The following is a 27,802-nucleotide window of genomic DNA, read 5'->3' on the forward strand; positions in this document are numbered from 1 at the left end:
TCGACTTGGCACTATCAGGAACTATTTCTCTGTTGTTGTACTGAAAGCAGGTCAAGACAATATGGGCAAAGTAAATGTAGCTTTATTTTACATTTTCTCTCAAGGATTTGGCATTCAATGCGAGTAAAAATGACACAAAAATGAGCTGCGATTAACACTGGGAGCCAAGGCTATGATTCCAGTTTGAGGTGATGCTACGCAAATTGCATGTTTGGTTGCCCAACAGGGATTCAACAAGAAGCATGAATGTTCAATGGACTTTTCCAACCTTTTTACTGGCTAATTGAAATCAGACACTTTATTAACACTGTCACCACACCATTTTTTGGCTCACATACAATAAACACAGTTTTGTTCACACACTCAGACACAATAGTGTACATATCTTCAGAGGTAACAGTCTTTGAGCAATCCTTAAATCTGCGATAGATGTTCTTGCCTGACAATGATTCTTTGAGGTCAGATTCAGAAAGAGAAACAGTAAGTATAAAAAAATTAATTGGCGATAAATATACATTTTTAAAAGACTGACATTCATTCATCCTTTATAAAGCAAAGTGTGATCGTTTGTAGTATCTCATCTGACCTTTGTTGATCTCCCCCCAGACACTGCGGAGACGTGACAATTGCCAGAGCTTGTTAATGCCGGGAAGCTGCATTGAGACAGATCACTGGCTCTAGTTAGCATTATTTAACTCAGCTATGTCTTCAGGCACTTGCTTACAACAGTCCAGGGGCCGCCACAGGGCAAAAATCGCAGGGGAGCCGCACACACAGACAATCAATATGGACGCAGATGGGAAGGGAGGTGGGGGCAGAAAGAAAAAAAAAAAGGAGCTGGAATAGTCATTTTCGCTTGAGAGGCGCTCCCTTGAAAGCCATGAAATAAAAATCTGAACTTTAAAATTGATAAGGATTGATTTCGCTGACATGGGATCATAACATACACCCCTTCGGAGACTGGCAGTGTGAGGGCTTACAGATGCCTGGCGCATAAAGGAGAATGGGGAGGACGTAAATCTGACTTCAGCACAGCAATTAGCCTTTTACTGTGGAAAAGATATGGAGAATCTTTACTGTTTCATCAAATGGCATTAGGCACGCTCTAGGCCTGGAGGTTTCTCTGGGAAGACAAATGCTAGAATAAACTTGTTTGGACAGATGGATTGGATGGAATTCTTCACAAAGTTCACTATTTTCCCTCACAGATCCATATAGATCTCTAGCAAATGGTTAGTTCATTATGTGGCTTCTATTAAATGTCACACAGTGTTTGAGCAATAAGTACAGAGACAAGCTCACCCCAAATGACATTTTCCACAATGTTTTCAAAGACAAAGTGTGCCGTCAGATACATTTTGAATAAGTTTATCTCAGTGTTTACTGTAAGTGCTGAAAAGTAGCTGAATTGAAAGGGAAAAAATGAAGCAACACAGAAGCTGTATTTATTCATTTAATAAAAGTAGGGCCTCACTGTTTTAATGACTGTTCATTTGCAAGCCCCCTAATCATGTTACAAATCAGAAAACAACATTGTTTTTAATTGCGCTATCACGTATGCTTTAAAAAACAAATATTCAGGCCCCAGAATGCAAATTAATTACTATTCAAATGAGCACGGTGCAGCAGAGAACATGATTAGGTTAAAGGAGAAAGAACTTGGTGCTAATTCCTACTCAGATGAGTGATTGGGAGGAATGAACAGGGAGGTCTTGATCAAAGCTAACATTGTAAGCTAACATTGTACTGTATGCTGGTGAGCAGATGGTGAGCCATAAATCCTCACCCAGGCTCTGACACATATTAGCATTTAGTTAGCAGCCCACAGCTTGCCAGCCATTTAGGTAATATCTCCATCAGATCACTTTGGAAATGGTGATGAAGTGAGTTGGGGGGATTTTAATGCTTTCCACGACTGTATTGTGCTTAGTTAGACGGAACTCTGGCTGTGCCATGAAGTGTTGCTGTTCGCAGCGGTAGGAGACTGCATGTGTTGACAAATACACTCATCACTGCCCATTTAACTGCGTAAAGCTTTCACTGGCACCAGGAACTTGTGTGCTAACATCATTTACTTCAAGTGAATACACAAAGTGACGATTTACTCGGCTCACAATGTCATGGATTGGCCACACCCTTCACATCCTGGTGCAGACTAATCTCATGCACTGTTTGTATGTTTCCTATGAAAAGTAATGCACCAACATTTGTACATTTCGTCACGTGATCATGTGCCAATCATTCGTGCATAAACAGTGTATTTAGGAAAATTCCAATCATGTGACCAATGCGCTTACTGGAGTAAAGAGGGAAGCTGCCACATAAGGAGGCAGGTTGGGGTGGTGGGCTGGACAATAAATACAGACCTCCCCAGGAGACTGGTGTTTTTGGAATCGTGTAAATCCTGTACTAACGTTTCTTTTTCTAATCTTAACCTCCATAACTTTACGGTAAGTACGTAACATAGATCGTGGGGTGCTAATTCATAGATTACCATATGAACCATTGCATCTGTGTATTCACAGGATATCATACGAACCATTATATAAAGATACGTTGCCTAGTAAAATGTTAATTTAAAAGATAAGTGATCTAAACGGGCCATTTAGGCTTAATAAAGCCTATACAAACGTTTTGGTTAGACATAATAAACTAAATGAATAGTTAAAGTGTGCAAATACATCATCTATTTGAGACTGGCTGATGACATCCCCCTTTTTTGTTTGTTTGTTGTCTTTTTTTGAGTGATTCATCATTTAATTTTGCTAATTTAATGGTCCACCTCCAAAGACCGAGTGAGAGAAGATGGTAGTGCACACACAGCTGCACGAACATGCTACTAGACTGACTGTGGACGGTTGAAACATTTTTACATGCTGCCCAACGGTAAACAGTCCCTCCAAAATTTTGCAGGCTGGTTTGGGGATTGATGCAGCCTAAAATGCCTGATTTCACGGCAGCTTTTCTAAAAAAGAAATATATATATATATATATATTGCGATGAATTAATGTTGCATTGCTTATAGGTGGGGTTTTTTTTGCCAATGACATTGCAGGGACAAGTGAAAATTGCAAAAATACTTGGTGGTGTCTCAGATGCGGTGTATTATTATGAGGCTTCAGTGTTTCCCACGGAAATTAAGTTCTAGCAGAAGTTCAGTCAGGAGGCCAACACTTTTCATGCTCAGGCTGTTTTCTTTCTCACCCTGCCATTCACTCCTTGTGCAATTGCTTACTCACCATCTCTAGGTGTCACTGTCTTAGTTGTTCAGTTGAGTCATCAGCTGATTCTCAGTCAACCAATAGCACAGCAACACACCGTCTCTGTCAGCCTATCATCTCACTGCTCCTCATTTTAAATATGGTTCTGTCTCTGCTGTAGCTCTTTCTTGCTGCAGTCACGTGTACCCTCCACCTCCCCATCACCACTTGTTCTTTACAGATTCACCAGCCTCATACTCCTCAGCAGTCAGCAGCCCCAGAGTCATCAGCCACCACCACCAGTGTCTGGACTCTATGGGGGGATTTATCCTGCTGCCACTCAGATGTCCCTCCATCACAAAATATCTCCTTCTGGTGTCCAAGTGCCAAAGACTTCTGTTAATGTGTGCACTTCTGTAATAAACATTATCTTCACCTTATTCTGCTGTCTCTCCTGATTGAATTAGAATCTTTCTGTAATGGTAGGAGGGTTGATACCATTCTGTGCAGAGCTGAAGGACTGTCCCAATGAGAGGCTTTCCTCTCCTCTTGCGTTAATTGTTGCAATTGCAACATCGTGAAATCTTGAAGGGACCACCAGGTGGATGAGCCTTTTTTTTAAATACAAAAAAAACTGTATTGTGTATTCTTTTGAGAGTTCCAGCAGCTCACCTGGTAGAGCATGTGCCCCACGTGCTAATGTTGCAGCAGCCCATTTCCATGCCATGCTCATCATCCCCTGTCTCCCTCCCTCTCCCCTTTCCTGTCATTCTTCACCTGTACTATACAATAAAGGCAAAAAGGCCCAAAAATCTTCAAAAATACATGCTATACTTTTGTGTTTGTTTTAGCATACAGCCAGAATACTTGGACAGTGACACAAAAACATCTAAAAGACATCTGTGGGAGTGATTCAACCTTGATGTGTAATGCTTTCAAGGTTCACATTAATGTTGACAAGATTTATTCGAAACGAGATGGCCACCATTTCAAACCATCAACACCCTCTCTAATGAAATCGTAGCTGATATCACAGTCATTGCAGCTACAGCACCCACAGTCCAGTTAATCTCTGAAAATCAACCATTGCAGTGAGGCTATTATCAATATTTGGCATCCCTGATTTGAAACTCTGTATCTTAAAACATCAGCAGACTGAAACCTGATTTTAAAATCATGTCATCGGTGTCTGAGAGGAGTGAGTGAGTGTTACTGTGCAAGTACATGTGTCCTGACAGAGGCCAATGGTTTCTTTCTTGCCACACAAAGATCCCCAGGTGACTGACTCAATGCTACGCCTTGCCTCGTGGATTTATAGCAAAATAATTTTGCCAAGCTGGAGCCAAGAGCTGAGTTTCATTTCATTACTCAGTTTCATTACTGAGGCTACAAACTAAAGATATTAGATGTCCGACGCATAGATCAGGAGAGTAATTTAGGAGACCACTGCATTATTTCAAAACTCAATTTTCACAGTATAATATCCATACCTCCTTACAGAGGCCCTATCAGATAGCATTTCTAACTTAAAGATGTTTTTTATCAAAACATTTCCATTTATTTTTTACTTGAGTTTAAGTCTAAGAGGCAAACATGACAGATTAATGCTACAGAGGATCATTATGTCCGATAAAATTATAGTTTTGTTTCCCCGCAAGCCTGAAACATTTGTACTGTTTTTCTCATTTAGATGTCATGTTACTTGCATACCACCAGCTTCAGTCTCAAACATACCCCATCTATTGATTTATGGGGACAGACCTCTCCTTTAGTTTATTCTTGGTTTATGACTTTGGCATTTAAACTGCGGATTGCGCTATCTGATATAGAAACTAATAAATACATACATTCTTCATCACTGTTCACTAGAGTAAAAAGTTGAAATATCAAAAGCACCGAGAGCATGCCATTGTACGCATGCATGCATTGCAACACACACCGCCGAAATGCTGTAAACTCTTGGTGACACTTACACACTGACAGAGAGAGTGAATGACTCCCCCGCTGCACGGATTGGGTTGCAGTCTGTGAGCTGATAGTGAAAGGGCAGCGGTGAGAAAGAGCGAGACAGAAAGTGCAAACTATGTGTAGTTGCCTGTGCTGGTGTGTGTGTGCGTGCATGTGCGTGGGGTTAATTGTGGTTCAACTGTGAGGGACAGCTGAGAGAGCTCATATATGGCATAGAGGAACAAGCATGGTGACAGGCAACTTGACAACACAACCTGTTTTATGGTGACAAGTGTCTGTGTGAGTGTGTGTGTGTGTGTGTGTATGTCTGTGTGTGTTTGAGAGAGAGGGTGACCGGGGGCAGAAGAAAGTGTGAGAAAGAAAGAGTGAAGAGTGTGCTAAAGAAAGGCAGGTGAGCAGTGAAGTGCCTTTCTGCCCACCCAACATGTTCACACGCCTCCTTTAAGAATAGCAAAGAGTCTTGGTAAGCGATTTCTACACCAGGGGTGCTGATGGGGAGGATTCTCTAACTACGTGTGTGTGCGCACGCATGCTTGTGTGTGTGTGTGTGTGTGTGTGTGTGTGTGTGTGTGTGACTCTGAAACTGACCAGAAGAAAGGCAATAGAAGACTGTTGACTATCCTTCACCTGTCACCCAAAGTACCAACAGGAAGGGATCTGACAAAGATTACAGGCTGTTTCCTGTTACCCATGAGGCTTAGCAGGGACGACAGCAGTCAAGGTGCGGTATACTTTACACCAGGTTGCAAAATAAGTATTTGCTCGGCTTTGTGTGTGGCTCTGCCGGGCCGGGGGGCTGCAGCTGTGTGTGTGTTTGTGTGTGTGTATTCTTGATGTGTAAGCACGGAGAGTTCAAACCATCAAAGCAGCTCTCCTCAGCTCAGTTTTCAGTAAGCAGCTAAAGGTTAGACTTATGTGTTGCTACTTACAGTAACTCACACAGACTCATTTACACCATATCATAACCACTATGGATCTCACTTGTCAATCACGCCAATCCAGCGAAGTGGGTCATTTCAAAAAGAGATGCACACTGTCTGAAAATGTCATTCCTAATAGTGTTGCTGAAGTGCAGTGGAAAGTATTTGAAGCTAGCTTCTAAATATATTTTCTGCATGGTAATTTTCTATATTTTGTAGCGTACAAAATATTCTAACAGCATTCTCTCTGATATGAGAATAAAGCTCCTTAATTAATTAATTAATTAAAAGCTTTTTTTTTCTCATGCATTTTCGCAGTTGTTATTTTATTAATTTTACATTATCCTTCTGATCATACCCATTTTGTTGATCCTTATTATCACCTAATTAAATAACGCTTACATATAAAGTAAATACATTTTTAGAGCTGGAACAACCTGCAGAAAAATTAAGCGACACTTATTTTGATAGTTGATTAATCTGTTCTGTTATTTTTCAAGTAAAAATGCAAATTATTTGCTGGTTCCAGCTTCTCAAACATGAAGAGTTGCTGCTGCTCTTTGTCTTATAAGATGGTCAGTTAAATGTTTTTGTGTTTGAATTTTTGGCTGATCAGAAACATTTTTTACTTCGGCAACTTGAAGTTAAAATGCCCTATTTTTTTTATTTTTTTTTTTTAATTTTATTGACAAATGTTTTATGTCCTTTACCATGCTACTATCTTGGGCAGGACTGTCCTGGAGAAAATTATTTTTAATGTCAGCTGGGCCGCTTTTTGTTTAAATAAAGTTGTAAATATTCTACCACCCAACCCGAAGAACTCAAAGAAGAACTCTAACCCTGCAACCCGCATTTGTGAAAAACAACTTGTAGTCTTGTTACGTGTGTTCTGACCAGAAATAGGCCTGTGACCCGTCCTGGGGTCACCAGCCATAGTTTAAGAAACGCTGACTGTCAGTGAGTTTAAGACCTTTGTGGCTCTCATTCGTGCAGCGGGAGGCGTCACCGTTGAATAGATGTAAGTGAAAGGTTGAAGCCACCTCTGCAGTCCTGTGTCTTCTCAATGAATTATAGGATTATCTGTGTGTGAATCCATCCATGATCATATTAGGAATTACTGTATACTTTAAATAATAATCCACTGTTTCAACTTAAATTAAAAAACATAAGGTAACAATCTGAATGCATCGTTTGAAGTCGTTCTAACTCTGACATTATTGAGTAAAGTCTTTTATAATCTGACAAACTCAATTGGATTAGTACAACCAACATGATTTACGTTGACCTCTAAAAGCTTAACTGAATTGAACCAACTTAATATTTATCCAAACCTTGAGTTGATAATTAGTGCTCAAACTGTTTTATTTAAAATATTCTGACTTAATATCATCCTACTCAAAAATGTTTTTGATTTTGACCAACTTCTTAAAATAAGTTGTCAAAAACATGTTAATGAAGCAAATTAAATTTTTTTATGCTGAAAACCTTTTTTATTGTTATTTATTTTAATCATCATACATCAACCTCATTAATCATTTTTACGAATACAATGCAAGTCCTTCATTGTTGTACTCAACTATACATAATATGCTTTTTGTAGTACAATAACATTGTGTATGCTCTTCATTGATTAAGCACTAATGTCATACTAATATATATTTGTCCGAGCATTGCACAAGCTGGTACACTAAATAAAGCAATTGTAAAGAGTCTGACATTAGTGTTTCAGGTTGTAATAATCATTTTACAGGCTGGGAAATAATCACGTAGTCCCTGAGAGACAGCTTGACTTTTGATCTGCTATTCTGGTTCTGCTATTTACAGGTTATATTTTAAATTAAGAAGCAGGCACCTAGTGCCAGCCACAGAGACGTCCAATCAAATCAAATGTCAGATGAAATAATTATCATGACGGGAATCAAATCTTGTATTTACAGTAGCTCTTCATCCTCTGTAATCTAAAACTATTCGGGAACTTGTTGTTCATCAAATAGTTTTCATTGACTCGTCATTTGAAAGATAGGGTGACAGTAAGACGTGGAGCAACTGCCGCGGACTGAATTCAAACCGACATCGTTGTGGTATGCGTCTCAACATACTGAGCCACCAGGACGCCAGATCTGGTCTTTGAAGCCATTGCGGGTTCCCTGAGGCCAGCAGCAGCAGTAGCCGAGGGGGTATCAAATGTGTTAGAGCTGCCCCACTAATAAGATAAGTGGGCTAATGCTAGCACTAGAGGTTTGCCACTCATCTCAATCTGTCGTGTTTAACAGTCTCACAGGAATAGCTCTCAAATTTAAATGCTGGACCGCTGTTGATGGAGTGGAGAGGTGTAAGTGTGTGCGTGTGTGTGTGTGATGGGAGCAGAGCAGTGTGTGTGTTTGGGTATGTGCTGGTGGGGAGGGAGCATGGGTGGAAGCAATGCAAGACGCTGGCTAAGTCTTATGGAACATCAGTTGACACTAGAAAAATACAGCTGCCGATAAATCTCCTACAACAGCCCCGGACTCAAGTTTCGCTCCATGATTTATCGGAGTTGTTCCTTTTAGACTTGCCATTTGGGAGCCGCGATCTCTGTAGGTCATTTGTACAACTAACTTTTAAACTTTAATACTGCGCGAAGCACAAATGTAGAGAGAAGGAAACTTGGCCTTTCCGAAGATGAAACCAGCTGGATATCATTTATCTGTACTCTCGCTCTTTTTTTTTTTTTTTCATCTGTAGCTCTTGTTTCTGTCTCCACTCCAAAAATTGTCTCAAATAATCAGTGATTCACTTTGGATGTTTATATTTAACCGCTGATGCACCCAGCAGTTGCTCTCAAAATGCCAAGTGTCTGTTTGAAAACTGGGCTTAATTGGAATATGTGTGTTTTAAGGTGAAAGCTATTACTCTCATTCAGTCTCTATTGATCGGCAACTCTGGCTCTGATAAGTTCTGCACAATGTTTGCTAGACCGAGAGGGACTTGCTGAGACAGGATTTGACAAACATAATCATTTAATAAAAGAACGCCCTATCAGGTGTTTTGATGCTTCTGTGTGCCGTTACATGTACTGATGTTAAACGGGTTTAAATTTGGCCCATGGAAACTGTTACATGTCATAAAGTCCATATAAAGATGATTAAAAATATTTCCTTAAAGAAAAGAAAACAGCATTTGGATCACTTTAGAGCACTTATATGAGATGATTAATTATATAAAAAAGGTAGGCGGCCAGCGGCTAAATATGGACAAAATTTCGTAACAGAAATTGTAATACAGGCCCTGAACATGGATCATATTCATTGCCTGCATTTTGGCACCAACTTTATGTCAATGCATCATTACTCTAATTATATTCATGCTGTTCCATTACATCACTCACCACACAAACATCTTCACAGGCACGCAACAGGTGTTTGAAATCAAATAATGAGTCTGATACCAAAAACAAATTAAGTGCTGATCATTCTCGTCCTATCTAGATAATAATTATTTAGATATATTAAAAACTAAATGAGTATACATACACTGATATATTTAGCAAGCTGTATTTAACAAAGGCTTATTTATGTCTTTATGTCAGATGTTATAATATTTCTCATGTCAAACATCTAAAAATAAATTAATAAAATAAATATAATTGTGATTTGGGTTGATCATTGTTGTGTCAGCCTTCGTTAAATGTTTCTCCTCTCTGCTATGTTTAGATTTTCACAAATAAAAGCTGCTGGCATAAATCACTGAAGTGGCCTTTAGAGGGCACCGAATTTGATCTCAGCTTTCCCCACCCCAGTTTGTTTGCTAATGGCCGTGTGGACACCGCACACTCTTAACACATTCAAATTCCCACCATTGCCCCATCGCCCCCTCGCCTTCCGTCTCCGCGCTGAGACAACCTGGAAACCGCCGTCCGCGACTGAGGAAGCTGGCGCTCCATAGTAAGCACCTCAATTACAAATGTTATCAATCCCAGGGAAAGAGAGAGCTTAGCACTTGTGTCTGTTTTTCTCATCAGCGGCGGCGGGGTAGAAGACAGGAGAGAAGGGCTCAAGAGAGACAGGGACAGCAGTTTGTACATGTGTGTGTGAGTGTATGTGTCTATCCTCTAAAACTCGACCCCCCCCCCCCCCCAACCCCTCCCGCCCTCCCTTAAATATCCTGTCGCCTTCGGTGTTTCTTTCTTGCTGTTCTTCGGTATCTTGACTCCATGCCCTCCGCAAAACCTTAAGAACCCAATCGTCTCAAATTCAGCCCACTGAAATAATTAAGGGGTTGCATGCCGCCAAAAATAAGGGTGTGCGTATTTTTGAAGTAGGGAGGGGACATGTGTTTGGAGTTTCGGGATGCCAGGATGCCTCCGGCTGGGTTCAACTTGTTAGGAAAACTGGGTATTGCCTTACACTTCCGTTGACATGACTGCAGTATCAGTGGTGGTGGCAGTGGTGGGGGTGCGTTAGGTGTCAGCCACAGCTTGGCTGACCCCCCCAAGGATGTGCATGTTTACAGAGGTGTTCTCACAAACATTTGCCCAGCGCAGCGCGACAGACAGGCCCCATGGGCATGAAGAGGTGTTTATGGTTATCTTTGTACACTTTGTACGTCACTGCAAGCACAAATACACATGATGCATTTTGAGGCAGCATATTAATTATGATAATGATTTTGACTGATGCAGTGCTTAGTTTGATTTATTAAATGGACTCAACCTGGGCTCTGTAAAGCAGAAACCTATCTGTTGTTTCTTACCAGCCATTTAGATAGAAAGCACTGTTTAAGGTACCATTGAGATAAGCCAGTTACAATCATAAGTGTTGGCATTGTACATGTTTGCAAACCACGGATATGTAATGTTTGTACATTATAATGTAACAGATGTGTCAATATTATTTTTTGTTCTGTTTCAACAATGCTGTGGTGAATGTTTGGTTATGTTAAGGCACAAATACCAATTGATTATTGGTGGGAAATGATCACGTTTGGGATTCAAATACCCAGTTTTGGTGGCACAGTCGTGGCTAGAAATGCAGCATATGTCTTCCTAGAAAACACCTGCTTTTGGAGGCACAACTGACACTGGAAATGTCAACAAATATAACATATCTGTGGTTTGTGGAAACGTACAATCCCAACATTTCTTCTGACGACTGGGCTGATTGAGAAGATGGAACAGGATCTTTGAAACACTGCAGATATGGATTGTACAACTCAAGAGGCTGTCGAATTTATCACAGCAGCAAATGTTACAACAATCATAAGGTAAAGAAAGAAATAAGGCATTCATATTACAAATAATCAACCAACACTCAGCGGTCAACACAACAGCAGCATTGTGCTGTGGCAAAAGCTGAAGCAGTTTCGACCTTTTGCCGGAAAACTTTGCAATTTTTTCTAGAACCCTCTGCATGGCCACATATGATGTACAGTAATGAAGCAGTGGCTCAACAGACAAATGCATATTTTTCCACAAGTGTTGTTGTCTTGTTTAACACAGGCTGACTTACATAAGCATGCAAAACCTGTACAGAGTTCCTTCTGTATGCATCAAATGTTTTTTTTTTGTGAACTGGAAAAAACGTTTCTGCAAACGATGTTACATTTATACATTTCATACGTATAATATCATCCCTCCATCCATTTTCATAACCGCTTATCCTCTTGAGGGTTGTGGGGGGGCTGGAGCCTATTCCAGCTGACATTGGGCGAGAGGCAGGGTACACCTTGGACAGGTCGCAGGGCTGACACGGATAGACACAAACAACCATTCATGCTCACATTCATACCTACGGACAATTTAGAGTCATCAATTAACCTGCATGTCTTTGGACTGTGGGAGGAAGCTGGAGTACCCAGAGAAAACCCACAATGACACGGGGAGAACATCCAAACTCCCCCACCCTGAGTTCAAACCCTGAACCCTCTTGCTGTGAGGCAACAATGCTAACCACTACACCATTGTGCCTCCTCGTATAATATAATTTCTAAAGTGATGATATATGAGCTGACTTTGAAATCTGAAAGTAAAGGGGATTGCATGGCACCTGGGCAAGACACCTGCCAAGCTGTAGACCACTTTTAAAGACCAACAAACAACAAAACCTGTTGTTTTTAAGCGAGTCATCACTGCATCTTCTAGCGGCTTTTTAGTCACGGTTGTTTTTAGCAGCCCGTTCTGGTGTTTCCGAGGATGGTGAAACAAAAAGTTTTATGCCAAGACATTGCTGCATTGGCGGCAGCTTTTTAGACACCAAAACGAGGTATTTTAAGCCAAAACATGATCTTCCCCAACAAAGCCAATAGGTTTTTGTGCCGAAACCTAACTACACATTAACCACAGCATTGTTGAAACATAAAGTTTCAGCATATCCACTACATAATAACATACAAATGTAATGTATCTGTGATTTACAGAAATGTACAATGCCAACATTTATTCTGGAAATTTTATTTCGAAAATGAAAATTTATTTAGTTTATTTACAATTAAATGCTTAGAAAACTAAACTATGGATGGTGCAAAATCATATGCTGAGTGTTAGCAAGCGATATAAGTATTCTGCTCAGTAAAGGCAGTAAAGGCACAGAATGAGGTTGCAGTACAGCGTTATAACCTCCATTGCAATATACAAAAAGCATAAACCTGACACAGATGTACGAATCGAAACATACACACCAGCATAATGAAACATGATACACATAAACCAGTATTCATGTTCACTACCAGAGATGGACAATAAACACATACACAGACATATCGCGCACACACACACACACACACACACACAATTCATAAGCATGCAGACTGGGGAGCAGGCGTCCTTTTGTTGGAGGGAGAATGGGAAGTGTGAAGGACGTGACGAGGGAGATAAGTGTCCTCCAGGGCCCTGAGGTTACCCTAATGGTGTCATACATCACCACTCACAAAGCCATGCAGAGCAAAGTTGTCAATGCATGAATGCTGCACTATTACTATCGGCCATTTTAATCATGGCACCTGTCACTGCGCTAATCAACACCATAACTTCACACTGGAAATCACTCAGAAAAACTCTCTCATGCTGCTGTGTACCAGGAACTGTATACAACACAGGCAGTAAGTTATGCAGAGGGGGCCGCTGGCTGGATGGCAGGCCGCTGTGCTGAGGGGTTGTGACTTTGTAGTGCATCGTTGCCCTTGTTTAATGGAAGCTTGGCTTTTCCTAAGCAGTTGTTGTGACAATGCTAAATGCCGCTTTTATGAACGTGCTAAAAGGGTTTTCCCCCACTCTCAACACCCCCACCAACACACACACAGTGTGTCCAGCGTGGCCTCGTGGACTCACATGCCCGAAAAAACAAACAGTTCTCAACACTCTGCAACCGATTTCGCCATGTCTACACTGATTTTAATAAAGCATCATCTTTGCATTTTGCTTCCAATTTAAACTGGTATAGCTCATGTCTCTTTGAGAATGCTCCCCAGAGTGGATAAATATAAACATTTCACTTGTCAAATCACAAAAAACAAGCATTGTCAGTGACATATCTGACTTCCAAAACACATCACAAAAAAGTGTTAACTACCATAAAAGATTAGTCCCATAATTCCACCTGTAGCTGCTATCATGGATGTCATGTCCACTGGGTGCGATAACAGATTGCAACCAGCTGAAACTTCTCCCAGTTAGAATTCTGTCAGTGGTCAGTGCTCAGGAGGTTTTTTTTGTTACCAGGAGCCAAGTTATCCACAGAGATCTCCTCATCTCCAAATCATTTCACATTATAAATCAGTGCTTCTCTGACGCTGTTTGGCTTGTCAGAGGCGGCCTTAGCTTAGTTAGTTTAGCACTAGCTAATGTGTGTACTCACCTTTTTTCTCAGGTAACTTAAGATCCAGCCAATCAGGAGGTTTTTATTGGTGGCCAAATTATCCACAGAGTATAAGGTGGCGAACCAGGGCTCTCATTTATAAACACTGCGTACACACAAAACGAGGCCTTGAAAGAGGCGTATGCCACTTCCCACACAAAAGCTGTGGTCTATAAAAACAGACTTGATAGGAGAAACTTTGACCCATGCTTGAGAACATTTTGGAGATGAAAAATTGGCGACACAGATGGTGAGGTGGAAGCCTGATTGTATAGTCAAATATATTTTGCCGTTTGCCATTTTTGGCTTTTTCTGTTTGTACATTTTTAGTATGGATCCTACACATTGTTTTATAAATGAGACTCCAGGTGATTTAAGCAGTTTAAAAACTGAATGAAACAGTTTCGTGTTCAAAAATTGGTGAGAAAACACAACAAAGTGACAGCGCAAATGGCCCTGTCTGGAGCCAGGGTTTGGTTTGTCCAGTCTGGGCTACTGTAGAAACATGGCAGTGCAACACGGTGATCTCCAAAGTTGAAGACCTGCATCCTATGTGAGTATAAATAGTTCACTCCAAGATAAGAAAAACACAACAATTCTTATTTTCAGGTAATTATATCTCAAAGAAAACACACTATTTCTATTATACTCCATTTCTTCCACTATATCCCCCTAAATCCTACACACCGGACATTAAAGGGTCTGTTCACTCAATTATAAATGCAACATTTCTGCTGGTATTTAGCCATGTTACTTTTACTTTTAGGGACATTCTTCTCTGCCACCACCCAGATATAGCAACGTTATATTTCTTTGGCATTTAAAACATTTCTTTTCATAATCAGTTTGCATTACTCTGAATTATTGACAGAACAAAATGTCAACAGTTTTTTGGATTTTGGTAGAAAAAAGTTCTAATAAAACTGTTAGCAGAGACATTCAGTCAGCTTTTATTCAACAATGTTCAAATCATATAAATATAAATATAAGAAATAAAACTTTTCTTTTTGGATGATTAAGTGCAAAGCATGTTGATTTGCAAAAAGAAAATGACAATCAGTATAACATACTGTACAGTATACCGTCCATCTGTAAGCATGACAATCTAAGAAGAATCTTGTAGTACTGTCATAATAATTTTATTTATTTAGCCCATATCATGTAAGGAGTGCTGTAGAGAAAGGGTGTAATAATAAGAGGTAAAACCACAGTGTTTAGTCACAGACACTAGATAGGAAATCCCTGAAATAGATAGAGCACCACTATAATCATACACAGTCTAAAGATAAAAACTATTTCATATTAGCATACTTCACTTTGCTGGTGGGGAAAATCAGCTGAGAGAGATTTTAAAGCGATTTGCACCTTAGCAGTAAGTTTCCAAGCTGTTGAAATGTTGTCACAAATGGAAAGTGTTGTACATCATGATTGATGTTCTACCCACTGTGCCTCCTCCAGTGGCATCATGTCAGCCGCCTCTGTGTATCTTCTTTCAGACTGAAACACTGTGGAGATACGGGCCCCAAAATAAGACGGATATGTTGCTTGAGACCGAGCAAAGCAAGAGTTATGGGGGCAGCTGGAGAAGGGTCGGTAAAATATGGATGATTTCTAACTATAAAGATACTGATATCTCAATATGAGTGATGGAAACATTCATGGTGTTGATTTCAGGATGGTTGGACTGCCCTGTTTGGGTAGCACTGGAGAGACACTGGGTCGGGTTACAAACTATTAGCATTCCTCTGGATCGAGGCTGTAAGGCGGGCTGGGAAATGGCTGCAGTGCTTTGCCCTTTACAAAGATAGGAGAGGGACTAACATGAAGGAGGCCAGAGTGGAGAAGAACAGAAGAAGTGAGGAGACATTGAGGGTAGAGATATAAGATGGATAAAGAATAGAGGACAAATGTGAACAGGAAAATGTTGAGGGAAAAATAAACTTTTCAAGTGCCCTTAATTAGCTTGTGCCATATGTGAAGCATAGAGGTGTGAAGTTTGATGTTCAGTGTCATATGATCCAAATTTAGTTATCAACTCAGTATTATTGTCACTCAAAAATAGATAATGATTGATTGATTTATTCATTGTGGATTTTTTTTTAATTAGCTTGGAAAAAGCAATGATGAAGACATTTTAGCTTAAAGGCACTATGTGTAACAATTTCAGTTGTTCTTTGAGACAAACAAATTTTGCAGTCAAAAGTGTGTCCTAGCACATGTGTATTTACCTCCATCAGCGTATCTAAGTATGTCCGTAAGCTCTGAAATTCTCATTTACATATACATTGCGACCGGTGTCTCATCATGTACGTGCGCCATCTTGAAAATACAGGTACGTACAGGGACATACTTGACAAATACGGAATCGCCTTTTGCGTTTTCACTTGTCAGTTTCCGGTTTCCGCCTGCAGGTAGAGTGACGAAAAGCAGCAGCAAGCAGGCTAGTCACAAGTGCCGGTGCATTTGAAAAAAGGCAAAAAGGCAACGTGACCAGAGATTTCAAAAAACGAGGGTCAGCATCGGGGTAGCCTTTCCCAGGTGGAGAGAGCTGCTGAAGGAGAATCACAGCTAACAGCGACGCAATGTTGCTTGTTGTTTACTTGCCTCATTTTCCTCTAGGACATAGTCAGCAGACCTTTAGTGTTTGTGCCCATATTTCTCTTCACTTTCTAATGACTACAAGGATTTTTTTGGAGCCGTCAACAACACATGAACACATTAGCCCCTTTTACACTCTCTCCTCAAGGTGGGAATTTCAGGCTGTTATTCCATCTCACCATGCTGTGTAAAAGGTACAATCCTGGACTTGGGGGGACAGACTTGTCTTGCCAACATCAGAGGTAGTAACAGCGCTGAAACAATGTCTGAATAAACAGGACAGCCAGCAGGATGGAATCACGGGTGGCACGGGTATGAAGTTTTGAAGACGTGTTGTGCATGTGACCCACCCTGGGAGATTTAAAAAGCAGCTGTTAGCAGTTAGCAGCTAACTCAAAGGTCCGGGAGCTCCTTACTCCCGAGCAGAAGGTGAGGTCAGCCACCATGTAAGTGGGATGGTAAATGATCATTATTGCCATGTTATGCCTTTGTTATTGTTTATAAAAGAGCTGCCAACGCATATTTTATATGTCAAGAGGCCGACACTGTTGTGTTACATTTCATGCCCGTCACACCTCTTTTTCTTCCACAATGCCGGCATGCTGTCTAAAATCACACACTGGAGTGGCATGATGCCGCAGTTTCGGCTCTGTGTAAAAAAGACAACGGAGGCATAAAGAGGGGACTTCTATAGCACAATCTCTGTGTAAAAAGAGCCACTGTTTAATGTAAACTAAAGTGGTCAGTATGTGTTCTTGTAGCAGGATACTTGTGGATTTTGGGGGGGGGGGGATGAACACCAGGTGAAAATAGTTTTAAACCAATTATGTCTTTCGTAAAAAAATAAATAAATAAATAAATAATAATAATAATCAAATGAATAAATAAATGGTTAAATAATTCAGTAAATAAATGATAAATAAATAAATGTATAAATAAAAAAAAAGTGTTGTACATTTCAGTGAAATTTGTAAAAAAAAAAAAAAAAATAAAATCATGCTGAGACACCTGATTTTAAAACAATTGATTTGCCAATTTCAGAAAACAAAGAAGGAAATAGTTAAAAAAAAAAAAGTTTGTAAACAGCTAGAACGTGGCATCAAATCCAACTTTAACCCTTTTCCCCGTAAAGGGGATGAAAACTGCAAACCAACCTTCAGCTAGAATGGAACCAGCTGTGAGAAGCCATATTTGAAGAGGGCTGTGGAGTGGTGGTTCTAGTAGCTCTCTGTGTCATTATGAAACCTGTTTTAACTAATGAGATACATTATCGTTAATCACCTACTCATTAGGAGCGACATGTTGAAGAGAGACTCAGTGATGGCGGACATGCAGTGGCACACACACACACACACACACACACACAGGTACACATGACTATATAGTGACATACACACACATAACATCCTCTAATCTCTATGGCTCCGAGGCATTTTGCTGATATCCTGTTCCTGAGCAGACACACAGTTAGAAAACTTAACAAAATGCATGCAGCGGCCGCAGATTTCTCACTCAGTGCGCACATTATCCACAGCTCCAAGGCAGCTTAGGTGGTCTCTTTCCCCAGGCGAGAGGTACCCTACCTCGGGTTAAGGATTCAGAGATTCTGGTTAATGACGCCCAAGCCTCCCCTTCCTCCCCAGATGCCATTAGAACCTCATTTTAAAGGAGAGTGATGGGCCAGGCTCGCAGGGTTATCTGGCCTATCTTTTAATCATAAATGAGACCCCTCCCTCTTCTTCCTCCCCCTCTTTACCTCTCTCTAGCTACCTCCCTCACTGCCCTCTCCCTCTCCCTCTGTGGGTTGGAGAAAGTGCTGTCTCAGCGCTCTCCTCTTTCTCCCCCCCACCCCTCCAACCCTTCCTGTTCTGTCTTTATGCTTTTCCAGCCCATCGCTGATCGGGGGCATCAGTTCCACCGGGGTGACTCCTTCGCCGTCACTTAGGAGCTGCAGAGTCCTCTTCTGTCCAAGAGAACGGGGGAGATGGAGAGAAGAAGGGAGGGTTGTTGGGAGGGCAGAGAGGTAAAAAGAGGGTCATGTCAATGACAAGGGGCCTTAAAATGGCTTCTCAAAAGTCTTGCTGTGGAGTGGAGGATCTTATGGCTGCTAGCCCTGTGAAACTCTCCTAAAACATTATCTTTATCCAATGGTACTGTGCTATAAACACCCTTTATCTCAGCAGTCTATTACCTCTGCAGTGTGTGCAATATTTCACAAAATAATTTTTACACACTCTTTCTCTCTCACACACACATATATACAGTATATATACATACCCTTTCTACTTTTGTGTGGACTGTTAAGTTTATGTACAAGAATTTGAAAAATATATACCTGTACTTGCAAAGTTTTGGAGGAGTTGGTAAAAAGGTGATGATGCATGCTCACCTGCAGGCCTGGGCAATTATTTCCAGTCCTCATCACCATACACACACACATACACACACACATACACACACGCATACACACACCTCCACCTCAGTGCCCCCTTGCCTTCAGTCATTGTCTATCGCTGCAGTCCTGCAGGGGGTAAACGTCAAACTCTCCAAATTGGATGAAACATTATGGGAAATATTATGAGGCAGCCTGCTGGTGTGATGGCTAGGGGCTTCTGGTTAATTGAGTTGTTGCCCGCGCTGCATACTGAACAGGACCCGAGGACGGCAGACAAGTCGGGTGGGACGCTGGCTTTTTTTTTTTTTTGGGAGACATTTCATCTTTATTGGTTAATGTGCAGTCGAGACCGAGAAAGGCCAGATGGAAGGGGGAAGGGAGAGAAGCCGAGAGAAAGGCCGAGAGAGAGACTTTCCCAAGCACATTTATCTGTCCAATATATCAATCACCAAATTTTCAGACACATAGTAAAAAGCTGCAGCATTAGTGTTATTTTTATCTTGAGTATTTTCAACCTAAGGAGGAGGGATTTTCTTACTTTCCTTACTTTCCCCTCCACTATTTGATACATTACAATTCCACCAACTTCAAACTCCCCCCACAACTTCAGAGCTGTCCCTCTTGCAGTCCCTCCGAAACTTTCTCTGCCAGAGTCACTGAATGATTTCGCCTCTTTAAGCCTGACATGCAGAAATCTTTTATCCACAATATTAGTCGGAAAAGGAAGACAGAACTGAAATTTTAAAGAGAAGGGGGAAAAAAAGCCAAGTGAAGTACTTTTGATCATCGTTGCGACAAGGCTGAGAAGTAACATTTAGTCATTAATGTCAAAGTGGATATATATCCCAGGATTTATATATTAGCATTAAGAGAAGCCTATTAGTAATGTGGCTCATCCTTATTCGGGGTCACTGCCAATGAGTAATAATCTTATGCAAATATATTCTGCTGGGGAATTTTTCTGATGATTACTATATGCAGATTCAGCCCAGTCTCTTCCACTGCGCCCGAAATGAGCAAAAACAGAGATATCCATACATTGTTCATGATTAGACAAAGACGAAGGGAGCTGAACTGCATATCAAGTTTTACATCATTAAGAAAACATAGTTTCAGTTATACTACTGGCCATAATTTCTTTCAAAGGCTAACTATATATCTGCTCTATGGTGTATGTGTATATGTATATGAGTGCAAGCTTTAATACATCTAAAGCTGAAACTTCCAAATCACATTGTTCCTTAAAATCTGGATTAAAATGTAAATAATACTCAAATCAATATCTGCATTTTTTTAACTGTCACACTCATGCAGGCAGTCACAGTGACTCCATGTTCAGTACTTGCAGATATATATTTGCAGCATAAAATGATGCTGATAACTTGCCAACGTCCACTGATATGACCCCGTCCTCATAGCGGCGTTCACACAGACTCACAGACTCCTTGCAGGCTGTGGGGAAGTGCAGGCTTCCAGGCGGCTACTTCATCAACATTTCTCCGTGGGTCAGTGTCCTTCGTTGCAGAGCACATCAATTCAGAGGGGACATCGATCACAGCCGCCTCTCGTCACATTGACCAGCTCATTAGCTGGACTTAATATACGCCGAGGGAGCTCTGAGGCCTGCGTGTCAGTCCTGCACTCTGTAGGAAGTTTTCTTGGAGATGTGCACGATTGAGATGCAACTCTCTCCCGCGCGATGACGAGGCAGAGGATGGTAAAATGATCATACGATTTATTTGAGATTGTTTTTTGTCTCTCTATGTACATTTTCTTTTAAGAATCTGTAATCTTTGTTCTCTAATCACGTTCAAGAGAGGTGCATCCTGTTTCAGGTGCTGACAAATATCACCATGTTAGGCTACATGCTAATTTGCTGGCCCAGTATTCTCAGAAATTACATAGTATGATATATATCATATATCATGTGTATTGTACAACAGAAAGTGAGGTCTGGTGTAGTAGACAGCTGTATAGCACATCTGACTTTCATGCAGGAGACCCGTTACAGACCTGAAATGAATGTTTGCTTGTTTATTAGCATCGACAACTAACCTGAATTACATGTTCTGGTTGCCCAGTCCTGCACATACCGTACCCATAGATTATTAACCATAACGACTATCACTCCATACCTTTAACTTTACTGTAGTTGCCATGCACAGGTATTGAAGAAAGCAAGAATTTAAAAAATATTGGCATTGGATGTTGAAAATTTCTTGACATTGAATGATGGGATTTTGTATTATCAAGCACATTTTGCTGTTATTGTCCAGCAATAGGGTTAAATTTGCTGTAATTGTTTTTAATAATGGTCTAATGTGAAGCAATCAGAAAGGGAACATGAAATCCCCATTGCTGTTTTTTATGGCAACTAGCTTTAGCAGAATTGATTTAAGTTCATAAGAGAAATTCAAAAAAAAAAAATGAACAAAATTATTAAAGTTTAAAAGAAAAATATTTTCATCACAATCATGCAAACAGTATTTACCATTTTTATTGCCTCAGAAAGTTGTGTGTGTCTGTGTGTGTCATGGCCTTCTTAGTTAAAACAATGCTTCCTCCCACTGATGTAAACATCCACTCCAGAGCAAACCAGAGTGCCCCAGCTGACTGCTCACCCTGTCGGCCCGGCCCACTCACAGATGAGGGCCACATTGTGCCCATTGTCTGTCTAAATGGTGGCTTCAGAGAGGAGAAAAGGGGGAAACTTGTGTAAACAAGCTGCAGCTTTAGCATCTCAATGTCACCGCATGGGTGTCTGGTGCTAAGCAATGCTTTGTGCCGGCTGGCATCATGCATTCCGGCCTGGGCAAACTTTGGCCTCTCGTCTACTTCCGGGGATTCATAGATAAATTGGTAGGTAGATAGTGAAAGTGAAAGGGCAAATCATGTCACACAAGCTTCTTCAGGTGTTATTCATCCAGGAAAAAGAGCAGAAATACACCACATGAAAGTGTATTGAACTCTTGGTGCCCGGAGCAGCTGACTGTGTCGACCCAGTGAGTTGTTTACCTGGCTGGATGCTACCACATGGAAGGACACTCCGGATGTTCCAAGGGGATCTAACCGTCTCTACAGTGCCCCATTTGCTTTCTTTCTTCCCTCTTATTTGTACCCGTCAGATTGATGTCACGTTTTGTTTTGTGTTGAGCAGCACGGATAGCACATTCGCTGCAGCTTGATAAGGTCATTCCACTTTAGCGGCATTAGCTATTCTACGGGTTTTGATCACAGAGACTCCCGCGACTGTGAAGTCACTGTGAACACACAAATGTATACTCACTTTGCCCTCTGTGTGTCCTCTGTATTTACCTTTTCAGACAGTCAAATTTTAAGAGGGACAGGGCTGTCTTCTGCCTCTAATGATTACTGGCTAAAGACATTCCTTTATTAGTGTCTAGTTTTGTAATGCTGCCAAATAACACTTTATTGCCCTTTAATTAAATATTAATGGTAGTGTCATTACATCTTCATTCATAATTAAACAGCTACCAACGACTGATATTGCATATTAATGTAATTAAACATCAGTACAGCGTGTGCAAGTGTGTGTGTGTGTGTGTGTGTGTGTGCCCACATTTATCAGAGGGTTCTGGTGCAGTTGTGTGGTGATGTTGGTACTTGATTTAAACAATAGAAATAATGTATTATTTGTTTACAATGCATCAATGAACCATCAACTTTTCAAACCACAAAAAAAAGTATTTTTAATAGGATCCTGTTAAAACTGTGTCGTATATATTCCTACTTTCCACTCACCTAAAATAGTCCACATTCAACACCTAAAAAAGTGACTCCTACATTATGTTTTTAGGGAAATAATAGCCCTATTTTCTCACCCCTTACACCCTCCTCCCCACCCCCAGCTGATCAATGTCCCATTAGGAACTGAGGGGAAAATGGTATTTGGAAAAAAAAAAGAGCTAACATGACCCCCCACTGCAGGATCAGACCCCCCCCCCCCCCCGTCACTCCAACTCCATGACTCACTAAGATGTGCTAGGTAGTGATAATGCATGATAACAAGGCAGCTTTTGTTGTTGAACAGGAAGTCTCTGCCCTGGGAGCTATACCGTGAAGATGGACACCAGCAGCAGCAGCAGCCATCTTTGAATCCCCTTTAGTGATGTGACCTCCGACCCAGCCTCAGAGAAGGTCAAAGAAAACTTATCTCTCAATGAATAAACTGGTGTCCCTTTTAAAGTCAGCATGTTAATGATTGCCTGCAGTCCTGTGCCTTGGCATTCTCAAACAAAGTGGTGCATGTGTTGATTTTTAATTAACAGGAAGCTGTACCAGAGGTTATAATATATGTAGGCAGCTTTCAGACATGAATGTTTTGACTTAATTTTTAAAGGATAATTCAACTTAATTACAACTTGGGTCATCTTTTTGTACAGTATTATTGAATGATGATTTAGTTAGTTAGTTTGTTTGTTCATTTTTGCTATGATATCACTGTACTCCAAATAGATCAGTGAGATATGAGAACATGACGACATCCCAGTAACAAAGTGACACACAGTATGAGATCGCTGCTTGTTCTCATGATATTTCGGCCGCGCTTTGGAAAGCAGAGCTAAATGGTAAACAAACATGGCAGCACACCGGTAAGTAAGACAACACGTTTACATGTCGTTTTCTATATGTTCTCTGACATTTATTCTAACGATATGAGGCAGTCTTTGTGGAGAAAAAGCTTGTTTAGTGGACTAACTTTGCACCTGAAGTATGACCGTTCACTTACATTTTAACAGGTCTGACACTACTATGCACCCCGGCTGTATCTAGGCTAATGGCTAACATGCTAATGCTAATGCTAATGGCTAGGACGATAGGAGACAGGTTTTATATATATATATATACATATATATATATGTATATATATATATATGGGCGGCACGGTGGTGTGGTTAGCACTCTCGCCTCACAGCAAGAGGGTTGCCGGTTCGATCCCGGGCGTGGGAGCCCTTCTGTGCGGAGTTTGCATGTTCTCCCCGTGTCAGCGTGGGTTCTCTCCGGGCACTCCGGCTTCCTCCCACAGTCCAAAGACATGCAGAGTGGGGACTAGGTTAATTGGTAACTCTAAATTGTCCATAGGTGTGAATGTGAGCGTGAATGGTTGTTTGTCTCTATGTGTCAGCCCTGCGATAGTCTGGCGACCTGACGATGTCAGCTGGGATAGGCTCCAGCCCCCCCGTGACCCTCAAGAGGATGAAGCGGTTAGAAGATGAATGAATGAATATATATATATATATATATATATATATATATATATATATATACACGTGTATATATACGTGTATATATATATATATATATATATATATATATATATATATACGTATATATGTGTGTGTGTGTCTTCAAATTAGCTGGTTGTCCTTTTCCTTAAAAAGACAATTATACAGCTTTAACTTGAAGGGCTATATTGATTGTAAGAAACAGAACATTTACTAGCAACTAGCCCACTCAATTTTTTAAAAAAAAAAAATCCCACAGGACCTTTAATTATTTTCAATCATTTTGATTACTTTTTTGGAAGGGGGTTGTGGGGGGGCAGCAGTGATTGTATCAGGGTGGCCGTTGTGGTGTTGTGTCGGTATGCTGGGTGCCATAAAAAGAGTGTTGTATCTCTCTCTTTGAGCTAGATCAATTGAATGATTCATAATTGATATGTTATTCAAAACCTGATTTTTATACATGTAATGGTCATACTGATTCAAATAAACAATTTGATTGTATTCCCCATCTTTGCTGAGCAATGGTTTTAATGTGACAGGAATTAAAGGCCTGTCCCAAATATAAGCTTGTTGAGTTCAGTGATTCAAGCAAACAATAACCCGGGCTGCTAATTGAAGTTTTAGTATATATATATAACAGACTACCAAAATAAAATAATTTAAAAAAAAATGTCTCAATGGTCTACTGAAACTGTATTTTATTAGAGGTCAAGTTTATGCTGAATTCAAAATCTACTTGAATAAAGCTTAGCTCATTTAAAACATTCAGAAAATGTCCAGAAAACACTTTAAATATGGTCATACAACACCGTATCATTTGACATCTGAGGTGAGCTGAGTTGTTATTGACAAATCAAATCATACTTGTACTAAAGTACAGTAAGCTGGAGTTATAATGTGCTAAGTTCCTACAGCACCCTGCCTCGAACACAACACAACACATTTACTTCTCATCAGAAAGGTCAGACGTGATGTGGAAGCGTGTTGCAAAGAAAACAGACAAAGTCAGACCCGGGAATCAACTCTGCAACACTGCAGTCACAGAGAAACTCACCAACCAACAAGCTGCCTCATCAATTATGCAGAATCCAACGTCTTCATGTAAACCAAGAGAGGAAAGCTGAGGAGATGAGCGAATGTTTTCCACACGGTAATGAAAGTCAAATTCACCCGGGTGCTTGGAAGCACTACACAGGCTGCAGCCATTAAAAGTCAATCGGGGTGTCTGCTGCGTAAACAAATAGCTATGATTATTCCAACCTGCCATCCTCCGACAGCATTAAAACATCCTTCAATTAGGCAGCGCTGCAACATACCCAGACCCAAACAAAGCTCTCTCTCCACCTCTCTGTCACGTATCATTACTCCCACCATGCCACTCCTGCTCCCTCGCTCTCCGCACACCTTTCACTCATCATGATGTGTCAACTGTTTGCAGGAGAGGCAACAAAGATGGCTAGCTCTTTGACCCACGCCAAGATGGCAATGGTGCACAAGACACACAGCGTTCATTGTTTGTTGGCTGGATCAATCAGAAAACACCTTGGGGCCTTTTTCTGAACTTTGGCCACACAGCTGGATGGGTCGGGGCCGACACAGAGGGTCAAGAGACAGGACTGTCAAGAGGATAGATGAGACACTTTCTGATCAGACCTTACTCTCTTTTAACTTTTCTCTTGTCTCTCTTTCTCTCACACATGTATATACCCACTTGGTATGGCACACATTAGTTGTGGAATAGCTGGTGTGTCACACTTGCATGCACTTCCTTAACCATTACCTAACTTTAAGGTTAAGTCTAGGGATGGGTACCGAAACCTGGTACTTAACAAGCCATTAGACTAAATTATCAAAGATCATAGTATTGACGAGCTCCAATGATATTGGTTCTTTTATCAGTACTTTTTAACGTTTTGGTTTCATTTATTAACATGCTGCAGCCTCTCGCCTGGTCTCTGTGCTGGGGCTGACCTCCTCCATACACACACATCCACACACACACACACACACACACACGACACCAAGTGAAGTCACTGAACAGCAAACAGGCCGTGGAGGGGCTGAAGTGACGGTACCTCAAAAATTAACCAAGTTGACGGAATCTACGTAAGTTTAAAGCCAATAATTTATCAATACACACGTTCAAAAAGCATGAGCATGAGCAGTCTCTAGTCCACCACCATTAACGTTATGTTTTACACAAGCACAGTGCTAGCTCGGCTAATAGCGTATCGTTACAAACAAGCTAAAATGAAAGCTGGTGGTACATAGTCTAACTGTTTAGCTTAGCTTGCCACTTATCTTAAAATATGGAAAATTCTTTTTAGCTGCTGGCTGACACAAACAGCCTCTCCTCTCTCTCCCAGTGGTAATGTTACCTGCACCCAGTGAATCACATCAGCAGCAGACAGCAGGACAGAGAACAGGATGAATGACTTACAGTGACCGATGAAAACTAAACTACACTCAGTATTGTGATGTCAGGAATATTATTTATATAGTGACTTTGCTGTTGTGAAAATTATTGCTGCTGCTCAATGAGGCCTCACTCCAAAGTCATCGAAATCCAGCGCTTAGTCAGTGTCTTCTGGCATCAGACAGCGTCGAAAAAGGCTGTTCTTTCATGTCGGCATGTTACATGGCAACACACGGCGGGACAACAACAAAAGTTAAGGCGGTCGAAGTCCAAGTAGGGTGGATGGGAGGGTTGGTGGATGGGTCCAACAACCACGACATCACTCAGGGGGCCAGTGTCCCCTTCCGGTAAGATTATAAAGCCAAACCCTGTTCGTTTTTACTAAACCCAACCACATGCTTCTGTTGCCTAAACCCAACCATGTGCCAGTGTTGGCTGAACGCAACCAAGTACTTTTGTTGCTGTAAAAAAAAACAAAAAAACATCAATTTGCAGTGTTTACCAACGTAGTGTGTTTATTTTAAAAGGGACAGTGCATAAACAGTACATTTCCTGTGGAAACGGAAGTATATTTTCTCTTTACGATTTGGATAAGTACCAGCACAGTTATTAAACATTTATTTGACATGAAAAACGTCTATTTGATAAAATAATTATAAATCTTGCTATTTATTTGTTCATCATCTCAGCAGGTAAAAATATGTTTCCATCTTATTACCAGGGAAAACATCTGGATGGTCTCACCCGGGCAACAAACTTGATTTGCTTGGTTCTTGTTATCTGTAAAGTGTAATGAAACACTGAAAACATCTCTCAGGATTTATATACTTTGTTAAAGGAACCTTTTTACCCAATTTACACGATGCATTAACAAGTTATCTTGGTCAGGAAAATGTGTGTTAATTCCAGGTGTGCATGACTGAAATGAGATCAGATCAGCCAGCTCACATCTGGACCAGATTGGGTCCACTATGTCCAGATACAGATCACTTGTATAAAAGAGGCTTCTTGTTGGATTTTTCCATAATTTGTCAGTGACTATGATGCAGTTCACCACTTTGAGTAAATATTATATTGGAGATCAAGTGATCAGTAGCATACCAACAACAACAATGTGGTACACTGTGCTCGGTAAGAAAGTTGCATATTGTGGCTTTAAGCTCTTAAGATGCAGAAACATGAAAGGCTCCAGGCATTTCGATTCGTCTCTGTGGGTCTATCACCACTCT

General features: G+C 40.8%; 1 long non-coding RNA gene across 2 annotated transcripts in view; it reads left to right on the forward strand.

The window, feature by feature from the left end:
- The first annotated feature begins 5,756 nt into the window (after positions 1-5,756).
- LOC125895766 (uncharacterized) overlaps positions 5,757-27,802 on the forward strand; it is a 29,856-nt gene continuing 7,810 nt past the window's right edge. For both annotated transcript variants that reach the window (XR_007450196.1, XR_007450197.1), the window contains exons 1-3: positions 5,757-5,890; positions 22,963-23,069; positions 23,388-23,524. This is a non-coding gene — a long non-coding RNA (uncharacterized LOC125895766). The remainder of the gene's footprint in view (positions 5,891-22,962; positions 23,070-23,387; positions 23,525-27,802) is intronic.

The sequence above is a fragment of the Epinephelus fuscoguttatus genome, linkage group LG10 (assembly GCF_011397635.1).
Source record: "Epinephelus fuscoguttatus linkage group LG10, E.fuscoguttatus.final_Chr_v1".
NCBI classification, from domain to species: domain Eukaryota; kingdom Metazoa; phylum Chordata; class Actinopteri; order Perciformes; family Serranidae; genus Epinephelus; species Epinephelus fuscoguttatus.